The sequence below is a fragment of the Engraulis encrasicolus genome, chromosome 17 (assembly GCF_034702125.1).
Source record: "Engraulis encrasicolus isolate BLACKSEA-1 chromosome 17, IST_EnEncr_1.0, whole genome shotgun sequence".
NCBI lineage: Eukaryota > Metazoa > Chordata > Actinopteri > Clupeiformes > Engraulidae > Engraulis > Engraulis encrasicolus.
In genome coordinates, this window is record NC_085873.1 from 44,069,128 (window position 1) to 44,081,627 (window position 12,500).

The window sequence follows — 12,500 nt, forward strand, 5'->3', positions numbered from 1 at the left end:
TGTATCGAACTGCAGGTGAAATATTATGATACGAACCGAATCGTGAGTTGAGTGTATTGTTGCAGCCCTACTAACCACTGTTTTCCCTTCCCTATCTGTATATTTGTCTTTTTTCTTGCATCTTTACCTCTCTGGTCTTCATTCTTTCCTTCTGCTTGTCTCTGTCTCTCTGTCTCTCTGACTCTCTCTCTCTCTCTCTCTCTCTCTCTCTCTCTCTCTCTCTCTCTCTCTCTCTCTCTCTCTCTCAATTCAATTCAATTCAAAAGTGGCATGGCAAAACAAAAGTTTGTATTGCCAAAACATAGTACAGGTAACAATAAGGCAAAATAAAACTAGTAGAGGTCTCTCTCTCAATAAATGCAGTTTAAAAAGTTTTTACAAAAGTCTCTCTCTCTCTCTCTCTCTCTCTCTCTCTCTCTCTCTCTCTCTCTCTCTCTCTCTCTCTCTCTCCACAAATGAACACACCAGTGTGTATGAACGGAAGGGCGTATTCTCCTCCGCCACCCATAATCATGGACAAGGCCTTCAGCTCCAGTGCCACCGCTGTGTGTGTGTGTGTGTGTGTGTGTGTGTGTGTGTGTGTGTGTGTGTGTGTGTGTGTGTGTGTGTGTGTGTGTGTGTGTGTGTGTGTGTGTGTGTGTGTGTGTGTGTGTGTGTGTGTGTGTGTGTGTGTTTTTGTCTGTGGTGGTGTGACTGTGGTTGAACTGAAGAGGAGTTTAGAAGTATTCTGAGTGTCCGTTTGCTGGACGTCAGCACTTTTTGAAAATCGTCTACACAAACCACAGCTGGTCCTGTCAATTTAGCCCAGCTGTGTGTGTGTGTGTGTGTGTGTGTGTGTGTGTGTGTGTGTGTGTGTGTATGTGTGTGTGTGTGTGTGTGTGTGTGTGTGTGTGTGTGTGTGTGTGTGTGTGTGTGTGTGTGTGTGTGTGTGTGTGTGTGTGTGTGAATGCCCAGCCTAGTCCATCCCGTATGTGTGTCTGTGTGTGTGTGTGTGTGTGTGTGTGTGTGTGTGTGTGTGTGTGTGTGTGTGTGTGTGTGTGTGTGAATGCCCAGTGTGTGTGTGTGTGTGTGTGTGTGTGTGTGTGTGTGTGTGTGTGTGTGTGTGTGTGTGTGTGTGTGTGTGTGTGTGTGTGTGTGTGTGTGTGTGTGTGTGTGTGTGTGTGTGTGTGTTATTTTTTTGGAAATGCGAAACCTTCTTTGTTTGTTTCCACAGATGGCTTCTGTTTCTGAGTGTGATCCATTGAGACTTGGGTGATAAATCTCTGTGTGCCCCTCTGTGTGTGTATGTGTGTGTGCAGCGCCGCTGACTGCTTTTGCAGGGCCAAGGACAACACCACCTGAAAAGGCCCCCTCCTCAATATCTATAATGTAATGGCAATTCTGGGCCCCTCCTTTTTTTCTGGGCCCGGAACAACTGACCCCTTTGCCCCCCATATCTACTGCCCTGTTCTGTATGTGTGTGTGCGTGTGCGTGCGTGTGTGTTTGTGTGTGTGTGTGTGTGTGTGTGTGTGTGTGTGTGTGTGTGTGTGTGTGTGTGTGTGTATGTGTGCGTGTGTGTGTGTGTGTGTGTGTGTTTCTCCACATGGTCAATGGTAAATCTCCATTCCGATCCTTTGAGAGTTCTTTGAAAGGAGCTTGTACTGTGTGATAGTAGCATCTCCGTATCACAGCTCTTCATCCTTTTGAGGATTCTGTGACAGTGCCTTTCTTGTAGTATACAGTGATGTCTCACTGAAACAATAGTGAATGAGATAAAAGACCCACAGGTGTGCATGACAACATCTTCACGCCAGGGCCAGTGATAGACATAGGCAGACAAGGTGGTTGCCTAGGGCACCAATGTCTTGGGGGCACCTGAAAATGCCTGAAAATCCCCACAAAATTAAATATAAAGGGACACTGTGCAGGAAATGGACAAAAAAGGTACTGCAACTATGCTGTTCATTGAAAATGGGTTGCCTATTGCCAAATTTGATCTTTTCATGAAAGTTAACTGAATAATAAACTAATATATTCTAGTATGGCCAAAGTACTGTCAGTTTTAAAGCTAAATTTCTGGAAATTCAAAATGGCGGACTATGGAGAAGATCCCCCTTTTCATGTATGAAAAGTGCAATTTTCCCAGTCATAATGAACACTTTGAATTTGATGGTGGTGGTAAATATTCGTGAAAAAGGTAACATTAGTGAATGGGTTGCATGGATTCAGGAAATAAACAACAAAACATCCCGCACAGTGTCCCTTTAAACGTTGATACTGATTATTCATGGGCACTCAGTATATTGTGTCTTGTAGACCAGCTGTGCTCAATCAGATGACCAACGCTATTTTTACAGATGCTAATTTCTAAATGCACAAGAGGAAAGGGAGTGATATCCTAGGGCACCAAAATGACTACAGCAAAAGTAATCAGGGCTGTAGTGAGCGTGGTACGCGGGGGTACGCAGTCCTCTCCTGAAGTAAGATTAGAAAAAAAATCTTCAGCCCATGTTTGAATACAAAAAGGAATGAGCACATAGCAGTATTGCAGGTGATTGTCCAAACAGATAAAAACGGAGAAGCAATGTGTAAAAATCGCGTACACCCACTTTAAAAATCCCCACTACACCACTGATAGTAATATTATAGTACAGTAATATGACTACTGTAAAACCGGCCTTGCCTCATGCTCTCCACTCCACTGACGTGTATAGTATAACTGGACTGCGGATGTTCGATGTGTTGTGAAGCAACGGCTGGGGGCGGGACATGGGACGATTTTTGGGCGGAAGAAGGAAGTAGAGCGCCTTTTTCCATTGATCTCTATGGTGGACTTGAAGCCATATAGTTCCTAGGCAATTCTTGCCGAGTCGGCCTTGTTTCGTTAAAACGGTAGTCTCCCCTCCCTCCCAAACAACCCAGATATTTTTTTCGGGCTGACCCTTTATTTAAGAAAGCTATTAAAATAGTTTAAATGACCAATGAGCATGGCTATTTGGGTTGATTGGCAGTTGCCATTCTTTAGAATTATTGTTTTGATTGACAGGCAGGCCGTTGTCAAGGAGAAGGGCGAGTCTCGCGGCGTCTCCAGGGGAAGCCCCCTCCCTGCTGCATTACTTTCAACAGCTCTGCTTCAACAGCTTACTGCGATGGGTTATTTTAAATTTTGGTAACCATTTCCACAAATATGCGTTGTTGTACTTTTGGATGTACTTCTCCGTACTCTGTAAGGACCTCTGCAGTTTTGGTAAGTAAAATAAAAACATGTATATACGTGGCTGATTGACCAAAATGACTGAGCTTTGTTAAACAAACACGTACGACAATGCTAGCTTGTTATTAGCCCAAGACAGCATGCTGATCTTTCAGTGTTTGATGATCTGTCGGCTTGTCAAGTAACTTAATTATAATTTGAATGCCATTGCTTTTGAAAGCAAAATGTGTCTGTTTGGCGTGCGTCAGGTGTAAATCCCTACTTCATACCGTAGCCAAGTCCTTACATCAAGATGAGTAAACATTCACTACCATTCTCTGGCACTATGCTGGCCAGTGGCCACATCGGAAAAGCAACGTAGTCTGGCTGTGTTCCTCCGTCAACTGTTAAATATTGTTTGTTTCTGTGTTGCCAAATTGCTAGTTGGTGATGAAATGATGGTCATTGGTACGTTCGTTTTCAGTATGCAAATTGCGTCATTAATGTTGACTGTACTGAGTGACGACGAGTGCATAGTGTAATGCAAATTGTGTCATTAATGTTTAATTGTAGGCCTACTGACGAGTGCATTGTGTAGTAAACATTTCCCCATCCTCATGTGACATGGTTTCATTCTGTAGGCAAACAACAAACCACACTTCACCTGGAAAACAGAGCCAGGACTCACTGTCAGGTAAGTAAAGTTTCAAATCCTTAAAGTATGCTCTCATGAGTTAAGACCAGAGACCTTCCAATGTAAAGCTAACACCATCATCTGCTTACTCTGCATGTGTTTATATATTAGTAATAAAATAGTAATGAAATATAGTCCAGGAAGACAGATGCTGAGGCACTCAAGGTTGCAATTTTTTTACTTTTTATTTGGCTACAATGCCTACGCGTCGTTTCGGCCCTTATGGCCTTACGCCCTGAAGAAGGCCATAAGGGCCGGAACGCGTAGGCATTGTAGCCAAATAAAAAAGTTTTTTTTTTAAAAGAATTGCAACCTTGAGTGCCTCAACATCTGTCCTCCTGGACCAAGTTTGAGAGCCTCTACACTGATGAGCACCAAGGAAAAAAAGGTGAAAGGACCAGAAGCACTCCAATTACCTGCTTGTGAGTAATGAAATATTATGTTGTTCTCATCACCCTTCGTTTGTCATCATTTTCTTTACAGATGTCTGAAAATGTACAGTAGGCTACACGCCAGCAGGTCCTCACCATAGTCAACATCATCAAGGATTGTCACTCCGACCTGAGAAGAGCCCCATAGAGACACGGACAAGGACATGCCACTGTTGCCAGTGCACAACTGAGGACCCGACCAGCCTGCTGCCATCTATGATGCTATATAGTACCCGGTATGTAACATTCACTACACTCAGCCAAATGCTTTCATCCAAAGCTTATCACTTATTTTTACATGTGCCTCCAATTTGAAGGGACAAAAAGTAATTGGGATGGATAAAAGTATACATCAAGCGTAAGAAAACTCTTAGCATTTTGTCAGTAGCCACTATCTTCAATAATTACAAGGGAACCAATTCTATTGACAGATATGCATGCCCACACCATGAAACTACCACCCCATGATTTTCACTGATTAGGCAGCATGCTTTGAAACATGAGCAGCCCATCTCCTTATCTATTGTTGTTTTTCTTCCCATGAACCTAAGTTGTTGTGGTGTATCAAACGGTGACGTGTATTCTCATCACACTTCATATGCCATTATTTTATTTACAGCGGAGCGGTCTGAAGACGTGGAGTACACTGCAGCAGGTTATCACCTGACCAAGGACTTGGACAACGTCTCTGTTTACATCTATAGTGTATTACACAAGTGAGTGTGTACACCCCCATATTTCTGCAGATGTAATGGGACAATAAAGGACATTTGAAAACTGAAAATGAAAGTCTGCACTTCAAGCTCATCACATTAAATAATGTAAAACAGGAGCTTGGTGTGCTGACTTATTTTCAGGTTTCCATGTGACTTTGCTAGTCCTGCATCCACAACTTGCTTTTTTGAGAAGGATGTTCATGGGTTTTTCCTTTGTAAACAAATGTAGAACATTTGTAGACACTGAAATGTTATAGTTACTCTATATATACCAGTGATATGCTTCAATGTTGTTAATGTTACATTAATTATTTTTTAATAATAGATTTGTATTTATCGTTACAGCTGAAGATGTGCACAGTACGCTACTGCCTGCATCCTACCACCACAGAGGATCCGATATGCAGAACCAGCTTCAAAAACCATTGCAATTATGAAACACAGTTAATAAATGCTTATATACAGCAGCCCGCACATTTTGTTTAATTTGTAATATTGGTTAACACACTATTGTAACAACTGTTTAGATCGGTGTTTCCCAACCAGGGGTACATGTACCACTAGGGGGTACGCAAACACAATGCAGGTGGTACATGCATTGGCAGGTATCAATAAAACAGAAATGTATGGAGCATAATCATATTGGGATAGAGCAGTGGTTCCTAACCTATGGGTCGGGACCCAACTTATGGGTCGCCAAAGATCCACAGTGGGTCGCGAAGCCCTCTTGATTTTAAGGGGTTTCGTTTTAATACCATATAGCCCATGTTGAATATATGACAAAGTAAAGCTTTTAACTGATATATGCATAGAGGCAACAAAATGTAAGCGACACATTAAACAGTCATTCTATATTTGACTGAAGACAAATTGAGGAATACAATTTTCTAATGAGTTTCCGCATGACTCCCTCTCGCCTGGGACTCCCTCTCGCGTGGGCGCTGGCATGATTGGGTCACCAAAGCTTACAATGGTAAAAATATGGGTCCCTGAAGAAAAAGGTTGGGAACCACTGGGATAGAGGAAGATATGAAGAGTTCAGATGCAAAACCCCCTAAGTGCCTTTTCAGAAAATAATCTTTATTCATTTTTATTTAATACAAAGCTATCAAAATTGCATATTTTCTTATTTTATTTATGTAATATAACTATTTATGTGTATTATCAAGTACATGAATGTAAACCAAACCAAGAGCGGGGTTCTCTAAAAATATAGAAGTGCAGGTCTTCAGAAATGGAGTTAGGGGGTTTTGCATCTGAACTCTTCATATACAGTAGACTAGAGCATGAGGGAGGGGGTACTCATGGTATGACAAAAATGCTTAGGGGGTACATGAGACAAAAAAGAAGTTGGGAGACACTGTGTGATTGAAGTAATGCATTTCTTACAAGCTTGGGGAAGAATGTCCACTCCATGATTTGCAAGTTTAAAAAGCTGAACATAAGGGTGAATATTTCATTTTAATCTTTATGTCAAGCATACAAAACACCCAGATGTTTAGTCATAGCCTACTGTAGGCCAGCTATGTTTTACTAACTGAAAGGTGTTAACTTTGGTTTGTTTACCATACCGTCTACTTCTAAGAGTGATTTTTGTATTCTGAATCTTTTAAAAAAACTGGGGGGGATCAGCAAAAAAATGGTCATGATGACTGCTCGACACGGCAATCTTCATCTTCAATCTTCCGGATGACAGCTTGGCGTCGAGGAGCCTTTCTTCAGCGTCCATGGTTTGTCTGTCAAACGGAAAGGTTTTGCATGTCATTTGATGCCCAAACATTCAAAGTTATTTACAATGTCCGTTAGAGGATTGACTTGGTGTGGCAGACACACAAACCAAACAATTATTTTACGCAGATGTACAACAATGGAAAATTGGAGCATTCTGAGCTCTCATACAAAAGCAATGTTGGATACTGAGTATTGCTGACATGGATTATGTTTGCCAAACGGTACGCCGACCCCAAAAGACACATCTGCATGTTCTGTGTACCAGCTCTGTTTGTAGCCTAACTTCCCATTTGTCTTTAATTGCGGCTACATTACAACGTGGTGAAGTAACTTTATAAGTAAAGTTGGTCTTTCGCCACTCGGCTGGCTCACGTTAGATGCTAAACTAAAATTATTATGGTCATCTAAAAAGCTCTTCAAGGTTTCGTTAACCCCAAGTATCATTTTATTGAATAGCATGGTTATATTTTGCCATACTTACCCGATCACCAGTTCCATTTGAACTTGTGTTGCTGTTTTTATGACAATCAAGGGTTTCTGTGTCGACCAGTTCCACAGCTGAAAAGTGGGTTCAATATTTCTGCTGGGGACGCCATGTCATATTCGGGTGGGAGGGGCGGACATGTCTTGAAGTGTCTGCTGTTTGTGGATTGGCCGGCGATGGTTCGACCTATCAGCAATGTAGCTCAACGTTGTCAAGGTGATTATTATATTTCCGCATTTTTGGGGCGGAAGTAAATCAGCCGCGGTTGCTTCAAAACCGTTGAATGGAGTTCTATCGAACTCCGCAGTCCAGTTATACTATACACGTCAGTGCTCCACTCTTGCTATTGTTATAGCCAAAGATTCTAAGATTCTAGAGCACTCTGTTCCAGAATCTTTGGTAAGAGCTTGACCTCATCATCAGGGCAACTGTGGCTTGCTCATTTGTTTAACCCAGATATGCCTTTTCTGCCTTTTCTCAAAGCCTCATGGGAAGGCTCAAGTTCCCAAAGCAGCTCCATCATAGGTGACCTGAGGCTACTTTGGTACAGTGAGCGGCTTGCGGGTTGTGGTGAAAGGATTCCGTGGTGGTCGTCTTTACCTAAGATCTAGATGTCTAGATTTGGCATTTATCCAAGAGCCATTGCAAAGGTCTTGCTTAGTGATGGAGAACCAGGGTCAACATTTCTGTATGTAACTGAGGTGTTCCTGCGCAGTCCGCCCCTCAAGTCCCGAACTCGCCACCTCCTTGTCACAGCATCGGTTCGGGCAGAGGCGATTCTAGGGTCAGGTGGGGCCCCAAGCGAAAATTCAAAGGAATGAACATTTGAAACAAAATTGCCTCTACTGTAGTAAAGCGTGAGCTGTTATTCACCATCCATGGGCTTGGGGGCCCCAAGCGGCTGCCTGCCTTGACTGGTGACAAGATGCTCCTTTGGGTTCGGGCATGGGAGGCACAACATGATACCGCAGAGCCAAAGGACCAGTCCGATAGCTCAGCGCTACCGATACTGTATGAGGCTTCGGGAGGTAGATTTACTAATGTTCCATGCCACACTCTGCTAGTTGGCCTCCGTTACATCTGTTCGCTGGTGGTCAGAGAAGAGGAGCCGTGGAACACAATGGCTTTGGCTTATGCTCAAGGGGTGCTCTAGGGATTCGGGAATCCCCCGAACTCCCCATTGTTATCTTACGGCCGTAGCCTCCTCTCTTGAGCTATCTCTGGGCTTGTGGTACAAAACCACAGTCTATGTTGGTGGCCATAGATGTTTTTTTGATGACTACCACAGGGGTTTGTGGTTCAGGGGGGGGGGGGGATCCTGAGATTCAGGAATACCCCCCAAACCCCCCATTGTGGCCTTAAGTCCAACCATATGGGGTCAAGCTTTGCTTCTTCCATACAGAGTAAAAGGAAAGGAAAACGAACTCAACTCTCCCCTATCATGGCCGTAGCTACCATTGAGGACACTGAGGTCATGTCCTCAGTATATTTTCAGGATTGTAAAATGTATCTATGATGAAAATCGATATATGATCAACAATGATGAATTCAGTCTGTCTGTATACGCCACTCCCATTTGTCCTCAAGGCAGTGATTAATGAAAACAAACTTCAGAGTTTGACTGAAGTGTTTAAAGTATTCTAAATGTACAGTATGCAGTACAGCACACAGTCAGTGTTGCCAGATTGGGCAGTTACCTGCCCAATTGGGCTGCTTGGGATAGCCTTCTGTGGGTAAAAACTGGATATAGCAATAGAAATCAAGTGGGTTTGGCAGTTTTTGAGAACCTTTTGGGCGGAATTTGGTCAGACATCTGGCAACACTGCAAGCAGTATTTGACCTCGGTATTTGAAAATGTCTAGTGACGGCCCTGTCCCCTATTGCAGCTGTCTGACCACCTTTCCGCTAAGCTAACCCTGTGGTCCCCCGGGTATTGACCCTCAACCCTCTAACTTCCCCTAGTGCTAGCCACCAGGTGCCCTAGGTTTGTGTTTGTAGGTTTGTGTGTGTGTGTGTGTGTGTGTGTGTGTGTGTGTGTGTGTGTGTGTGTGTGTGTGTGTGTGGTGTGGTGTGTGTGTAGTGTGTATTGTGTAGTGTGTGTGTGGTGTGGTGTGTGTGTGTGTGTGAGAGGAGGAGAGAGAGAGAGAGAGAGCGAAGAAGAGAGAGAGAGAGAGGTGCGTGTGTGTGTAGAAAGTTTGGAAAACACAGTTTGCAGAGTGTTTGTTGTGTGTGTGTGTGTAGTTGTGTGTGAGAGAGGGAGAGAGAGAGAGAGAGAGAGAGAGAGAGGAGAGGGAGAGATGAGTGAGAGGAGAGAGAGAGGAGAGGAGGGGAGAGGAGGAGAGGAGAGAGAGAGAGGGAGAGAGAGAGGAGAGGGGGAGGGAGGCGAGGAGAGAGGGAGGTGAGAGAGAGAGAGAGAGAGAGAGAGAGAGAGAGAGAGAGAGAGAGAGAGAGAGCTCGTTCATCATTTTAAACAGCATTAAGGTACCGAAGGAATCTGCTGACTAGCCCCCACCGTGATTAGCTTTGTAGCACACACACACACACTCACACAAAAAATCCACACAGGTGCATGCACACACTCTAGCATGCGGGCTCACACACAGACATGCACACACACAATCGTGAATCATTGTCTTTGAGTTTGTACTTTTTTAAAACTTGTTTTACTCAGGAACCCTCTCTTTTTCTCTCTTTTTTGTCTGATTTATTGGACTATTTTAAACATTTTTTCATTTATTGATGTTGCATGGAGGGCATCATGACTGCGCGTAGTTATCCAGCCTCAATGCAAACAACTGAAATTCAAAAATAAAGGTATCATCTGCATATTGTGTATTATCAGTAAGATTTTTTAAATAGGATTTCAATACGATTTTTTTTTTTACTAGATATTGGTTCAAACTAACGCTGGAAAATATTTTTTTGCTGCATTTTCACTTTCATGCTGTATAGTCTGTATAGACTGTTGTATAGTCTTATTGGCACAGAGAAAAAAACAGTCTTTACATTTAACTTTGTTTAGTCTCTGATTATTTTGTCCGTATTGGCCTCTGGGATTCTGTACATTGCTATGTCTAAGGCAGTTATGTTCATGTTGGCAGAACCAATTCTTTACATTCTGTGTGGTTTTACGTGATCACGAGCTTACCGCTAACTTTCTTATAAAAGGCCTGATTTTAGTGGCTTTCCCTCAATTAGGTTCTCTTTTCTTTCTATTTCTCTCTCTCTCTCTCTCTCTCTCTCTCTCTCTCTCTCACACACACACACACTCACTCTCTCACTCACACACACACACACACACACACACACACACACACACACACACACACACACACACACACACACACACACACACACTCTCACTTTCTCTCTTTCTTTTCTTCCCCCCCCCCACACCTCTCTCTCATCTCTCTCTCTCTTCTCCTCTATACACGAGACCATTCTGTGCTACAGTGATGTCCCCATATATATGTCTAGGGTGATCACCATTCCATATCGATCCCCCCCCCCCTCTTCTCTCTCTCTCTCTCTCCTCTCTCTCTCTCAACACACCACACCACCTCTCTCTCTTCCCCGCCCCTCTCTCTCCTTCTCTCTCTCTGATCATTGTCCTCACTCTCTCTCTCTCTCCTCTCTCTCTCTCTCCGTATCTCTCTCTCTCTATGGGTCTCTCTCTCTCTCTCGTTGGCTGGCGGCGCTCTCTCGTGTTCTGTTATAGTGTATACAGTAGGCTTCTGACACCTTTTGGGCTCCATGCTCTGCTGTGCCCTTCCAGGCCCCTGTCTCTCCGCTATATAATAAACTCAGTCAGTCTTCTCCGCAGCTCACAGAAAATGACAGTAGGCCCTTTTCTTGGATCGTGTCTGCGAGCTGGCTCCTTCCAAGCTTGGCGGTGCACCTTGGGCACTTTTGCGCCATGGGCCCCCACATATTGTTGCCCCATACCAACCCTAACTGGAGAGAGAGAGAGAGAGTTGAGAGCCACAGGAGATGAGAAGAGGGAGAGAGGAGGAGAGAGAGGGGCAGAGAGATGAGGGAGATGAGAGAGAGGTGGGAGAGAGAGAGGAGAGAGAGAGAGAGAGAGAGAGAGAGAGAGAGAGAGAGAGACAGAGAGAGACAGAGACAGAGAGACAGAGAGAGAGCAGAAAGGAGTAGGAGACTGGCAAAGGAGAGGGTACAAATAGTAGGCTAATAAAAGGGAGAATGAAACTGTGAACGAGTGGCAGACAAAGGAAATACAATAAAAAAGCAAGTGTGACAGAGGGATAACACAGAGGGAAAGGAGGAGAAGAGAGAAAGAGACATAAAAACGAGGGGAAATTTTTAAAAAAGGAATGAGAGAAAAAGAGGAAAAGAAAACGTCTGTAATAACAAAAACAGAACTATGTGGTCTCGCACAGTGTTTTGCCAATCGAACGAACAGAGAGAAGGAAAGTCTGGGAAATGAAGGAAGAACAAAGGAGGTGAAGGGAGGGTTAAAAGAAAAGATGAAAGAAAAGAGTGAAAAGCGAGAAGAGGGAAATAAAAGGACACCAAAACAAGATTTTGTGGAGAGAAAAAAAAAACGGAATGTTGTGGCGGGAAACCACCAGCACGTAATCAGATGGAAAGAAATAGAGGGATGAATGGGAGAGAGAGAGAGAGAGAGAGAGAGAGAGAGAGAGAGGAGAGAGCGAGAGAGAGGGAGAGAGAGAGAGAGAGAGAGAGAGAGGAAGAGAGAGGGAGAGAGAGAGAAACTAGAGAATTACAGAGAGGGACGTGAAAGGTTGAGAGAAAGGAGAAAGCGAAGGAGAGATAGACGGAAGGGATTTAAAAAGACAAAAATGGGATAGGAGGAAGAGAGAGAGAGAGAGAAAGAGAGAGAGAGAGAAAGAGATTGACAAGAGAGGGATGTGAAAGGTCAAGAGAAAGCAATGGACAGATAGAAGGGAGAGATTTGAAAAGAGGAAAATAGGATAGCTAGGGGGAGAAACAGGGGGATAGAAGCAGAAGAACGGAGGGAGGAGAGAAACGAGTGTGGCACATTGCAAGATGTCTGGACGTGTAAACTACGAGTTAATGATGGCGTGTCAGACAGCGGCCTCCGCCACTTTATTTTGGGCACATCTGCAGGGCTGGGTGAAGATGTCTCTGGGCCCCCTAGGCTACAGGTTGATGTGGGCCCCCCCCCGGGAGTCAAATTTTGGGCACATGTGCCGGGCTGGATGAAGATGTCTCGGGGCCCCCTAGGCTACAGGTTGATGTGGGGCCCCCCCAGGAGTCAAATTTTGG

General features: G+C 44.0%; 1 protein-coding gene and 1 long non-coding RNA gene across 2 annotated transcripts in view; both read left to right on the forward strand.

Annotated features, from left to right (window-relative positions):
- The window catches only part of LOC134467062 (protein sidekick-2-like), a 590,275-nt gene that overhangs the window by 139,600 nt on the left and 438,175 nt on the right, over positions 1-12,500 (forward strand). The window lies entirely within an intron of this gene.
- Positions 4,963-5,478, forward strand: LOC134467508 (uncharacterized). The gene is made up of 2 exons (XR_010038591.1): positions 4,963-5,014; positions 5,360-5,478. It is a non-coding gene; the product is annotated as an uncharacterized LOC134467508 (long non-coding RNA).